The sequence below is a fragment of the Ceratotherium simum genome, chromosome 21 (assembly GCF_057802395.1).
Source record: "Ceratotherium simum simum isolate JZ-2026a chromosome 21, ASM5780239v1, whole genome shotgun sequence".
Classification (NCBI taxonomy): domain Eukaryota; kingdom Metazoa; phylum Chordata; class Mammalia; order Perissodactyla; family Rhinocerotidae; genus Ceratotherium; species Ceratotherium simum.
The window spans coordinates 36,340,631-36,353,588 of NC_141920.1; the positions used below are offsets into that span (position 1 = coordinate 36,340,631).

Genomic DNA, 12,958 nt, shown 5'->3' on the forward strand with positions numbered 1-12,958 from the left:
GAGTAGGGGGCAATTATAGACTGGAAAAGCCCCATGTGTGAAAGTTAAAGTAAGAGAATGAGCAGGAATACCCTTTCACACTCCAGAGGCAGTATGGATGCCTGCGGGGTAGGGGTGAGAGGTTAGAGAATGGAGGGCTATGGAGAGACCTATAGCCATCAGGTGAGACTCTTGGAGGCCAGCGTGCAGGGACTGAATGCTTGCAGACAGGGGAGGTCACATCATGAAACCTGTACTTTCAGAACATTATTTTGGTGACAGTTGGCAAGGTGGTTTTGATGAGGGAGAGGTTGGAGCCAGTGAGACTGCCTGGGAGACTGTAGTGTGGGTACCAAGGGGGTGGCAATAGAAACTGAGAGGGAGGGAAGTGCACAAAATAGAGTGCAGAGGAAGAAGTGGTAGAGTTTCCTGTCTGATTCATAGTGGGGAAGACAGAGAAGGAAGAAACAAAGGGATATTGAACCTGGATGAGTGGGAAATTAGTTCTGTGATCATGAATACCAAAGTTGAGAATGGGTGGTCAGGCTAAGGTTGAGTGGACTAGAAGAGCGATATATCTTAGAAGCAATGGCAGATAACCATGGATCAGTTGAAAGATAAACGCTGGAGATGTAATGTAGTGCATCGTCAGGACCTGTTGGATTGAATAAACCCAGTGAATGAATATTTGAAGTTTTACTGGGCATTTTAAGTAGGAAAATAAAAATAGAACCTCTACGTTCAAATACTGACATCTAGTTCATCAGTAAATTCAATTTGTTTTACATTCAAAACATATCCCAAATTGAACCAGTTTGTATTACCTTCATTACTACCTTCTGGTCCAATCACCATCCTCCTTCAGCTGGATTCTGCCATAGCCTTCTAGCTGTCTCCCTGCTTATGTCCTCACCCACCTACAGTCTGTTCTCAACACAGCAGGCTGAGCAATCCTTTTAATAAAAGTCAAACCATGTCGTTCTGCTCCTAGCCTGTAATAGCTTCCTACCTCATTTGGAGCATAAGCTGAAGCCCTTCAGGGGCCTTCAGGGCCTGGCACGATCCCTTCCTTTTGCTCTCTGACTTCATCTGTTACTGCTCTCCCTTGTTCACTCCAGGCTTGCCACCCTTGCCAGCTGCTGTCCTCACATGCTAGGCATGCCTCCCGCTAGGGCCGCAGCGTATTCTGCCTTTCCCTGGAAAGCTCTTCTTCCCAGCATCTGTAGGACTTGGTCCCTCACCTTCTTCAAACCTTTGCCAGTTGGGGCCTTCCTTTACCCTCCCGTTTAACACTGCCAACCCCCTATCTTATGCTCCTGTCTTCTTTCCCTACGTTAGACTTTTTCCTCCATAGCCTTTAGTAAATATCTTCTCATATCCAGACCGTTTACTTATTTGTGTGATGTCAGTCTACCTCTCCTGAAGGGAAGTTCCGCGAGAGCCAGGATTTCTGTCTATACCATTCACCGTGGATCCTCAGGGCCTGGTCCTCGGTAATCATCTGTTGAATAAATGGACAGCTTCTGTTAGACGTTTTTGAGTGGAATTGTGACTTCCTTGAGATCAGCTGTCAATAATTTTAATCTTTATATCCAGAGATAGCCTGAAATATAAAATCCTAACATTTCACGTTATCTAATTCCAGAAATTTCCATTGCTAAATGGAACATTTAGAAAGTGATGGGGGGAGGGCTGTGGAAGAATAGTTTTACTTCCTTTAGCTGAGCTTCCACTTTGGGCTTCAGAATTCACATAGCAGTTTGGCAGTTCTTTCATTATTACTATGATTATTAATTGGATGCTATTGAAAAATTTGGCCCCTAAACTCTCAGCTCTTTTAGGAGGTTATACTGTACAGAGTGCAGAAATTGCTGGGGCTGACTGTAACTATTCATGGCCAATTAAGGAACAGCATTGGCAGGAAACACAGGGTGTATTCAGTTGTGCCTTGTGGGAGTCCTGGTGGCGATGGTTCCTGGTCTCTGGGAAATAGCTGTCTGGGTTCCTTTCCGCAAAAGGGATTTTGATTTGGTTACCTGGTGGGTGCTTTTTATAAATAAAGAGAATAAACAACCTCGAGGGATTTAACTTTGTAAGGGAGTTAGAGAATAAGAAGAACAAAGTGAAGAAATTACTCCGTATTTGGGAGTATTTACATGAGAAGTCCCTCTGAAGTTTGCTTTTTGTTTTATGTGGTATCACTTTCATCTCTTCCCAGGGGATGCAGATGTCTTTTGAAAGAATGCATGCAGAAAAAACAGACTGTAGGAGGCAGAAATGAATTCTTGCAAGTTTAACAAGTTTCCAAAGAACAGAGCTGCTCCGAGAAGCTGGGCTGTTACCACATCTTTAAGGTTGAGATTTGGGAGAACCAACTATGGTGTTCCCCGCTGCCACCATGGATGTGGTTTATTGATGACACAACTAAATGGCCAGTTTCTTATTTATATTTTTAAGTGGGGCTTTTTAAGGGAGTTCAGACAGTAGGGAAGTATGGCACAAACGAACCTGAAAAACATCAGCAGCAGATTATGCTTTTGCTTAACTTTAACTTGCTTAACTTTAATCCATAGAAAATTGTTTTGGATTTTTCTAGCTCATGATAATACTGTGCAGCCCTTGTTTTCAAATAGAGTGTCTATAAGGGGTCAAAAGAAAGTTCAAATAAAATTAAGGCTCAGAGAATTAAAGGCTGTACACACACAGAGCCAAAAGATCATCTATGTGACATTCTCTCAGGCTGCTGCCTGGTGTCAGCTGGCAGGATGTTTAAATCAATGGGAGAGCTATTATCCTAGCTCTGCCTAGAAGTGCCAGAGGTATATGGGGTGTTTGGTGTGGGGTCAAAAGGCATGTGAAAAGAAACATCAGAGATGAGGCTTATTTGGTTTTAAAATGTCTTATCTGTGTTTGCACTCATTTCTGTCCCCATTAAAGAGGACAACTCATGGGTAACCAAGATAGTGAACTTAGTGTCCAGGGTGAAAGTGAATGAGAAACAAAAATATTTCTCTGGTGAGTTTTGTGATAGGAAGCGGGAAATTTGACCCCATAGAACTCTAAAGAAAGCTCTTCCTACATCTTTGCTACATTGAAGAGATCACATTCAGTTCTTGGAGTGAATCCTTCACTTTCAACAAATGAGTTAAAATGTTTATCTTCAAAAAATAAAAGATGTATCTTCAGCAGATTTTCTCTGATGAGCAAAAGAAAGACACTACTGCGTCCTACTTTTTTTTCTGATTGTCTTTTATATTTTTGACAAGTGCCCTCGCTTCAAAAAGTGTGGGTCTACATTAATTCGAAATCCATAGTGATCACTCTTATTCAGCCAGTATGATTATCAAGGTTTTTTTTTTCCTTGTCTTCTTTCCTCTGCTGTTGCCTAGTATTTGTAATTATCTTTTCCTGAGGTTGGGCAGGGGAGAGGATAAGGAGAGAATATACAGCAAAAATCAGTCATGGTTGTATTCAGTGGCCCATCCTCCTTGCTCATGTCTCCATCCATCCGTCCGTCCATCCATTCATCCATCCATTCATCCATCCACACATGAACCCATCCGATACTCATTGATCATCTGCTATGAACCAGGCATTATATTGGACTTTGGATCTAAAATGGAATAAGCTAGAATCCCTCCCATGAAAGAGTCTAGACCAAATGATAGGTATTTATAGTGGAAAAATGTTAAAATCAGGTAAATTCTGTCATGGGAGGGTCTTGCAACCTGTTCTTGAGGGTTTCAGGGGAAGTTTCCAGGAAGAAGTACTGTCTCAACTGATGCTTGAAAGGTGAATTGAAATTAGGTGGATGAACTCTGTGTGTTTGGGCTTGGGTGTGGTTAAGAGGTGGGGAGGAGTTTCCAGCAGAAGAAATTCCGTGTTCTAATTTAGAGGTCACATTTTATGTGAGGGTTGTGTTTCTGAATTCCTTGCAGATTCAGAACTCCCATAATTCAAGGCATTTATATAATGTAATGTACCAAATACCAATTTACCTCAATTAAAAAAATTGGTTTTTTAAAACCAAAAAAAAAAAGAATATTTCTAACAAAAGATCAAAAGATGGTGGGTATTTCTGTTTCTCAGCTAATATGGCGCCACCCTGTGGCCACTCTGTAAACAGAGTTTAGAGTACCTTTGGCACAGCCAACTTGGACACTATAAATTCTTGAAGAATTTTAATATTTTGGGTGGCTTTAACATTGATTCAAATTAATGTGAGACCATATTAATGCTTTTATGTCATATTATTTCAAAGCTGCATAATTCAAGTTCACATCAAATAGGACCAGACTCTGGAGAGTTTCAGAGCACTAGCTCATGCCCATTTGATGGACTTGAAGGTGGTCAGCATGGATAGCAGGTACCCCTGAGAGTGGGAGTAGGCTAGGAAGGAGATAGAGGGGAGGAAGAGTGGCGGGAGAGGAAATGGATAAGGAATCAGGGCCCTGGTGAACCATGGAAATAAGATGGCAATGGGGAGCCTCTGAAGAATGTTGAGGAGGGAATGGCAAGGTCAGCATTAGGCTTTTGCTCAAGTTTTAATGGAAGAGAAAGTTGAAATTAGACTAAGGCTATGTATGGATTTCAGATATTTGTGGAACATTCCCCTTCAGTTCTAATTAGACTTTTGTTATAAAAAATATAAGCTTTTGTGATTTCAAAGTACTTTTAAGGTTTTAGCTTTGTTTATTTTGTTTGTTTGTTTTTGAGGGGTCCATTAACTATCTTGGAAGAGACAATAAGATACATGGCCTAACCAGCAAGAAGGTTGGATAGAGGCTGAATCCAGACTTGGGATCTAAGATTGGGGGGGAATTTGATTAGCAAATCATACTTGGGGTCTGTGGTACAATAGGTTGGGGGAAAACATGAGTTAGGCAAAGTTAAATAGATTTCTCTACTGGGGAATTTCTTAGAGCCTTAAAAGCATTGATGTGTGTTGTGAACCTCTAAGATAAATTTAAGGCAGGCAGTGTGTCCCAAACTTGTTTCAGCACTAAGGAACCTTTGTTCTGGAAATAGTCATTATAGTCTGGCTGAGGGCTAGTAGTCCAAGGAATGGGTATCAGTTATCTATTGTCACTATAATGCTGTGTAACAAGCAACCACAAAACCTCGATGGAATACAATAGTAAAAGCTTACTTAGCTTACATGTTTGGGGGGTTCAGCTGATCTTGATCTGGGCTTGCTGATTTTAGCTGATCTCGCTCACGTGTCTGTGGTCAGCTGTGGGTTGGGCAGGCAGCTCTTCTGATCTTAGCTGGGTTTGCTCCCATGTCTGGGGGCTCATTGGCTGTTGGCTGATCTAGGATGGCTTTAGGTAGGAAGACTGGGGTGACTTGTCTCTTCTATATATGTCTCTCATCCTCAAGCATGCTAGACCCAGCATGTTCTCCTGGCCATGACAAGGGAGCAAGAATGAGAGGAAGCCCAACAGTGTACGCACTTTTCAAGCATTTGCTTATATTATGTTTGCTCCTATCTCATTGGCCAAAGGAAGTCACCTGGGCTGTCCTAGAGTGGGAGGGTGCTACAAGGTTACATGGCGGAGGGTGTAGATACAGGGAGGGAGAAGAATTGCTCTTTTTGCAATCAGACTACCCTACCCTAGAACCCAACTTGAGAATTGCTGGGTGAGATCACAGTCAGCTGGGCAAGGAATGAGGTCAGTCTTCTCTCTGTGCATGGCGACAGACTGTACTTTTAATTCTGATAAGCAATCTCACCAATAGATGCCTGGGCGATGTCAAGTGAGAGAGAGTTGATCTGGTTCCACACAGGACTTTTGTTATCTTTCTGTGGAATCATTTCGGGGCTGAAAGGATTGTGGACATTAGCTAGTTCTAGTTGCATCATGTTGGAAATGAGGAAACAGAGGCCCAGAGAGGTTAACTGGCCAGCCTAAATCCACACAGCTACCTAGAAGCAAAGCTAAGCCTCCAACTCAGGTCCTCTCTCAAGCCGTTTGGGTTTTAATTACCTCAAAGAAGCTTTGTTGGGGGAGGGGTGTGTGTGTGGAAAAGACTGAAATGTATTCCCAATCTTTATATATGAACAAATCACATTCCTTCTGGGGGGACTATAATAAAATAATTTTTAAACTAGATGTTAGATGTTTTTGGAAGGGCAAAGTGGATAGGTTATACATTGAGTGGTTGCTAAATACTGTGACAGGAGATCCTTTTTTTTTGGAGAAGTTGGGGATGGGGTTTGAAACAAGAAGGGCCCTCAGTTGGCTAAGTCATTCTGCTTATCAGAGCCTCAGTTTTCCCACCTGTGAACCTTAGAAAAGGAAAGTAAAATATGGAATGTTTCACGAATTTACATGTCATCCTTGAGTGTCGTACTAATCTTTGTATTGTTCCAATTTTAGTATCTGTGCTGCTGAAGCGAGCACTGGACATCCTTGATAATATATTTTTGTTTTCAGAGTTTTTCTCTCCTCCGCCCCCTCCCTACCTCCAAGAATTTCTGCTACATCAGAGAAGTCAGCAGAGGACCTCTGAGCAGAGAGCAAAGAATTTGTGTTCTAGCTCCTACTTTGTCAAACAGCAGATAAAATTGTGAAGGCAGATCTGGTTTTCCAGAAGAGGAGCTACATTAACACCTAATTTAGCTGACAGTGGTGGGGAACAGTTTGTTCTACATTTAAACACCATCAAATAAATTCACTATTTTTTTTTTTTTTTTTTTTTTGGGTGAGGAAGACTAACACTGAGCTAACATGGGTTGCCAATCCTCCTCTTTTTGCTGAGGAAGATTTGCCCTGGGCTAACATCTGTGCCATCTTCCTCTACTTTATATGTGGGCTGCTGCCACAGCATGGCTTGATAAGTGGTGCATAGTTCCGCACCTGGGATCCAAACCTGTGAACCTTGGGCCGCCAAAGTGCAGTGTGTGAACCTAACCACTACGCCACCAGGCCGGCCACTAAGCTTGCTATTTTTATGATGGAAATACTTCTGGAATGTTACATGTATTCCCCTGATTTACTAAACGGAGAATACTTGAAACTTCTCAGCCTCATCCTTTGAGACATGGGTTATTGATACAATGTGCCTTGTAAAGAGCCATGTGAGTGAGAGGCATTATTACTGTTGTTATTGTTTGTTTAAAGACTGCTGGAGTAGGTGGGACTACTTGCCATTAAACTAAGTTTTGAAAGATGCTTTTTTAATTCTTATATTTTATTTTCAGAGTGTTTCTCTATTCTTCTTCATTGTCAGTTGATCAGCTGTGCCTTTGGGCTGCTCAAACACAGACTTGTTCTTAGATCCATTCCATGACCTTCTCCTGTTCCGCTTCAAGTTACGGGGAACTACATTTCCCAGGCTCCTTTGCCCTCTTGTGTCCGATAGGAGACATAGACTTCCCCTTTCTCCATAGCAGCCTATGCTGTTCTAGTCTCTGGGCTCTGATAATATCACTTCCTTCCATTATCCCTCCTCCCTAGCTTTCCACAATTGCTAGTTCCTGGACTGCCTCCCTGTTTTCTCTGTGGCCTCTCAGCCATTCCATCACTTTGTACCAGTCCCTTGCTTTGAAAGATCTAGAGTAGTTTCTGTTTTCTGGTTGTCTTTGACTGATAACAGTTTATTGAGATTCCTTCTCTTGCCTTTCCTTCTAATTTGCTTCTTGCAATCTACTGTGAGGACAACAGCCAACTTACCCAGTTTATTTTATTAGACATAAAAATGCAAACCTGATTGAGCAGTAGAGCAGAGTGGTTTAGAGCCTGGGCTCTGGCATCAGAGTGCTTGGGTCCCAAATCCCAGTCATACCACTTATTGGCTGTGTGACTCTGGGGAAGTTTCTTAACCCCTCTAAGACTCACTTTTTTCATCTGAAAAGTGAACGTACAGTACCTATGCTGTCTCTTAAGACAACACCAGTGGAGGAGAAGGGAAGGATTTGGGATTGGGCAGAGCGGGAAGTAGAGCTGTGATGCAGTCCTAATGGAAGTCTTAGTCAACCCTGTAGGGCTCTAAAGCAGTATGGGCCTTTATGCACCAGTGCTGTCCACTGAAGGCAGCAGCGAGGGGAAGGGTGCTGGACCTTGGGCGGAGCAGTTTGTCCAGCTGAGGGCAGCTTTCTGCATTCTGCCTGCAGCACGGGCAGCAGCAGGGGAATCAGTTCTTCAGTCCTGAAGTGGGGTCTGGTCATCACATCTCATCTCCAGGTGTGTGAAAGACAAATAGTTAATCCATGAGAAGTGTGTCGCTCAGTGCCTCATGCTTGGTGAATGCTCAACAATAGTAGTTCTCATGATTAATGGATTAAATATGGAAGTTCCAGGAAATGGACTTCCTGATGTCTAGTTTAGCCATTCAGAGAGGACTTCCTGTCCGTGACCCTGTCCTAGAGAGTCAAGAAAAAGCAGCATAAGTGGTCTGTGGGTTAATAAGGTTCTGTGGCTTCTACACACATACTATTGAGCACATTTGTATTTTTATATTAATGTTAACTTAGTATCTTTAAATATGGCTTACTCATAAGTTCTATATCTTATTCCCCAGGGTGTTTAAGGTAGTTAGCATCAAATTTGACAGGAATTAATACAGCTCTCATTTTTCCAGCACTTATTATGTAGCCACAGTGCTATGCATGCATTGTCCCATCGGTTCTCGGGACGACTTGCTAAGGTGCTGAAATTCCTGTTTGATGGTGAGGACCTGAGTTCAGTGAGGTTAAGTGATCTGCCCAAGGTCATCCAGCCAAGCAGTGGCAGCTAAGTTCTCCCACCGGGGCTGCAGCCCCACACTCATGCCAGCCTACGCTTTTAACTACATTTTAATGATTTAAACAGCAGTAGGGGAAACCTCCTCTGAAAATAACTCGAGCAAAGTGTAGGTGTTGTTTTGGTAGAAACATTTCAGCTGCTACCATAAAAATCTTCTCCCAAATGGCTTTGTGAGAGCAAAGCTGTGCAGGCTCTGCTTGTGTTGATGATGTGAGCCTTATGGCTCAGCCACAACATGAATGCTTTGTTTTCCTGGCCTTGTTGGCGAAGCGATTTAATTTCTGGATTTCCCTGAGGAGGAAGCCTAAACAAATAAATTTCTTTATAATTGGATGTTTAAAGAGGAGCCCACGAGGAAAAGTTAAAATGGGAAGCCAGGTACTTTTTCACTCACTGAGCGATGCAGTATATAGATAGAATTCACTCGGTGCTTGCACTTCCTAATATTTGGCTTTCTGCTTTTCCTCAGGAAATGATTATTATACTCATCTAGAGCCCCACAAGCAAGGTGGGAGTGTAGGTACGTGGGTGGGCACCACTGTTTTTGGAGAACAGCAAATTAGATCACTAATTCTTTAAATAAAAGTAATGCTTCCTTTTCTGTAGAAAAAATAATTTTTCAAAATTGGGTATCTGGTACTAATGAGAAGTCAAGGAAGCTGTAAGGTCAGGGCTTCCTAAAAGTGAGTTCTGAGGATCCCTATTTTTTTGATATATCAATTAGGATAGTTTGGCCATTCATAACAGAAAAATGTAAAATAACGGTGACTTAAACAAGATGGAAGTTCATAGAAAAGAAATTCAGAGTTAGGCACTCTGTGATTTCACGGTAAGATCAGGAGCCCAGGTTCCTATCTTTTTGTCCCACTGTCCTGAACATGCGGCTCCCATTTTCAAGGTCACTCAGGGGCCATCATGTCCCCAGTCCAGACGTGCACAGAAAGCAGCTCCCTCAATTTCTGCAGCCTTTCTGGAAGTTCCATTTAATACTTACTTTTTTTTTCATTGGCCTGTACTTGGTCACATGGTCATACCTAGCTGCAATGTAGTCTTTAGTTGAGGCTGTCTTACTGATGAAAAAGAGGAGAATGGATATTGAGTGGTAACTAGCAGTATATGCTGCATTTGGGGTTGTAATACTAATGCCTCGACCAAAAATTTACACATGTTGGAGTTAACATTAAAAGATGAGTTTTGTTTGTGTATGTTACCCTCATAATCCTCAGAGTCTTCAGTGGGCTGATGTGCATCAGAATATAGAGCTCTGGAATGTGCTTCACTCTTGCCCCCTTCACTGGAGGGAATAATATTCAGAGAAGCACACTTTCTTCATGTCATTCAACAAATATTGATCAACTACCACATGCTGTACACTGTGCCAGGTCATAGCAGCGTCTAGGAGCTAGAACATTTCCCACATATATTTGATCACCACCTTTTAACCCCCTATGTAAAGTCTATTAACACTTCATGGAAGTAGTGTCTTAAAGAACCTAGTTTGGTAAATGCTAACCTGGAAGTGCTCATCAGTAGGAGAAACCTCACATACCCAGCATAGGGAATGAAAGAGAAAAGTGTCTGTATCAGTTATCTATTGCTGCATAAAATCCACCTCAAAGTCCAATACTTTAAAACAGTAAGCTTTTATTATTGTGCACAAGTTCATGGGTAGGCTGTGTGGTTCTTGTGGCCTTGGCTGGGGTCACTGTGAGCACTCTGTGGTCAGCTATGGGTTGGGATGTAGCTCTGCTGATCTTGGCTGGATATGCTCACTTGCTTGGGTACAACTGGGGGCTGGCTGGTCTATGATTACAGCAGTTGAGACCCTGGAATTTTCCCGACATGGTCTCTTCATCCTCCAGCAGGTTGGCCCCAGCTTCTCATGCTGGTCACATGGTCCAAGAGAAAGAGCAGAAGTGCATGAAGTCCCTTGAGGCCAAGGCTCAGAATTAATAGTCTGACTTCTGCCAAAGCAAATCACCAAGTCAGCCCAGATTAAGTTGGGGATACAGGCTCAATCTTTTGTTGAAAGGAGCTGCAAAGTCACATTGCAAAGAATGTGGAAAGCTGAAGAAGTAGGGAATTGAGGCCATTTTAGCAATCAATCTACTTCAGTGTTCCAGGGAGGAAAAATTTAACCTCTGTGGATACCTGATCCTTTCTGTACCTTTTCTCCTTCCCTCTTTCCACCTAACATGCCCAGTCAAAATTCTTGTTCATTGAACATGTTGGCAGCTATGTTGATGGAATGAAATCAGTTGTCTTTACCTGCCTCAATGTGTTGGAATCCCCAAAGCTCCGTCACCAGCTGGTGGGTAAGACTTTTGAGTAGGTAGTCTGTGATATCACTTGCTATTCTTTGGGACAGCAGTATTGCTGCATCTCTTGTGTACTCTGTACCTAAACTGCCAGGGAGTAAGATGTGTTTCATAAATGTAACCTAATAGACTATAACTCAATCATGGCCACTTGCTCTTCCTCACTTTCATCAAGCGCTTCCTACACATGTAAGACTCAGAAAAACAATATGAATAAGAAGTCACAAATAAGGAGAGAGTGGTTTGAGCCAGCCAATAGCAAACATCATAAATGGAGACTCTGTGTATGAATCAGTTTCCCTTATCTTATTCTGTTAAATTGTTCTATTCATACGTACTGTGGAATATCAGAATAAATTATCAACACTTTAAAAAATTATGATAGTCTTTAGGAAGACCTTTCTCGATACATTCTCAGTGCCCCATCAGTCATCTGCCGTGGGTACTTTTGTTCTTAATCTTCAGTTTGTTTCAGGCAGTGCAAAGGGGCAGATCTGATGCTGTATCTTGATTGGTAAACTCTGTAGTGTTGAGCATGTTACAACCCTCTGAAATGTGCAGTCTCATCCATAAAATGGACATATGGCGATACCTATGTCAGTGAGTTCAAGAAGTCATGTAAAGGTTGTGTATGACCATTACTCATAATGCCTAACGTTGACAGGGCACTAACCATGTGTTGGGTACAGTTCTCAACAAACCTGTGAGGTAGGTGCTGTTATAATCCCATTCTTGGATGATGCGATTGAGGCACAAAAAGATTAAGCAACATGCCAAGGTTGCACAGCCCGGAGGTTTGCAACCAGGCACGTGGTTCTATCTCACAGTCAGTCTGAAGAGCTGCCTCTGTAGCTGTGAGGACAAGGTCGTTTAAAAAAACAAGAAAGTAAAGGTCTTTTTGACAGAATTGAGAGGGATGGGAACAATGACTTAGATTTTAAAAATTAACTTTGGACTCTTAGTACAGAGCCTGCCCTGGCCATTTACATAGCTATTTCTTGCAGGTACATTTGACATTCAAAAGCAATCAGATTGTATTATCTGTTCTTTGAGGGATTACTGGGCTCTGTGCCTCTTGAAGGTTACATTTGCAATCGGCATTAATTTCATTGTTAACCATTTTCCTTCACATTAGTTACAGAGTCGTTTCTTTTTCTTTTCTTTCCTTCTTTTTTTAGTCTAGTTGAGTTCTAGTGGAGATGATAACTTGTGGGATTAGAAGGGACAGCTCACATTCCTTGTTCAGGAAGCCCTATTAGCCACGGAGAGCAAACTCAGAGCTTGGCTGAACCCGGTGGATTGCTAATCCAATGTCACTGAGCAGAGCCGTGTTCTCCGGCCTTCCCCATTTTAGTCCAAAATGCCCATTAAACTGGAGTGGGGTGAAGAAGGCACACGACATTAATAGGGAGTGACTTTCTCGCTACATTTTATGATTCACTAGAGGGAGTCACTAAGCTACGTGAACAAAGAGAGGAAATCCATTGGAAGCCAAGGACAGAAAAAAATCATATGAAGAAAAGATAAATTAGTGATGCCCATTTGCCTTTTATATGTGTCATAGTCTGCTCGGGCTGCTATGACAAAATACCACAGACAGGGTGGCTTATAAACAACAGATGTTTCTCACAGGGCTGGAGGCTGGAAGGCTGAGATCAGGGTGCCCACGTGGTTGAATGTGGGTCCTCTGCTGGGTGGCGGACATCTCGTGTGTCCTTACGTGGTGGAAGGGGCGCAGGATCTCTCTGAAGCCTCTTTGATAAGAGCACTAATCCCATTTGTGAGGACTCCACTCTCATGACCTAATCACCTCCCAAAGGCCCCATCTCCTAATACCATCATCTTTGGGCGTTAGGATTTCGTGAATATCGGGGAGACACAAACATTCAGACAGTAGCAATATTCAAGCAGATT

The 12,958-nt window shown here is 42.4% G+C and overlaps 1 protein-coding gene and 1 pseudogene across 6 annotated transcripts in view; one reads left to right on the forward strand and one right to left on the reverse strand.

Moving 5' to 3' along the window:
- Positions 1-12,958, forward strand: part of PLCB4 (phospholipase C beta 4) — a 385,664-nt gene that overhangs the window by 71,848 nt on the left and 300,858 nt on the right. The window lies entirely within an intron of this gene.
- LOC147914282 (U6 spliceosomal RNA) lies at positions 6,284-6,383 on the reverse strand (annotated as a pseudogene).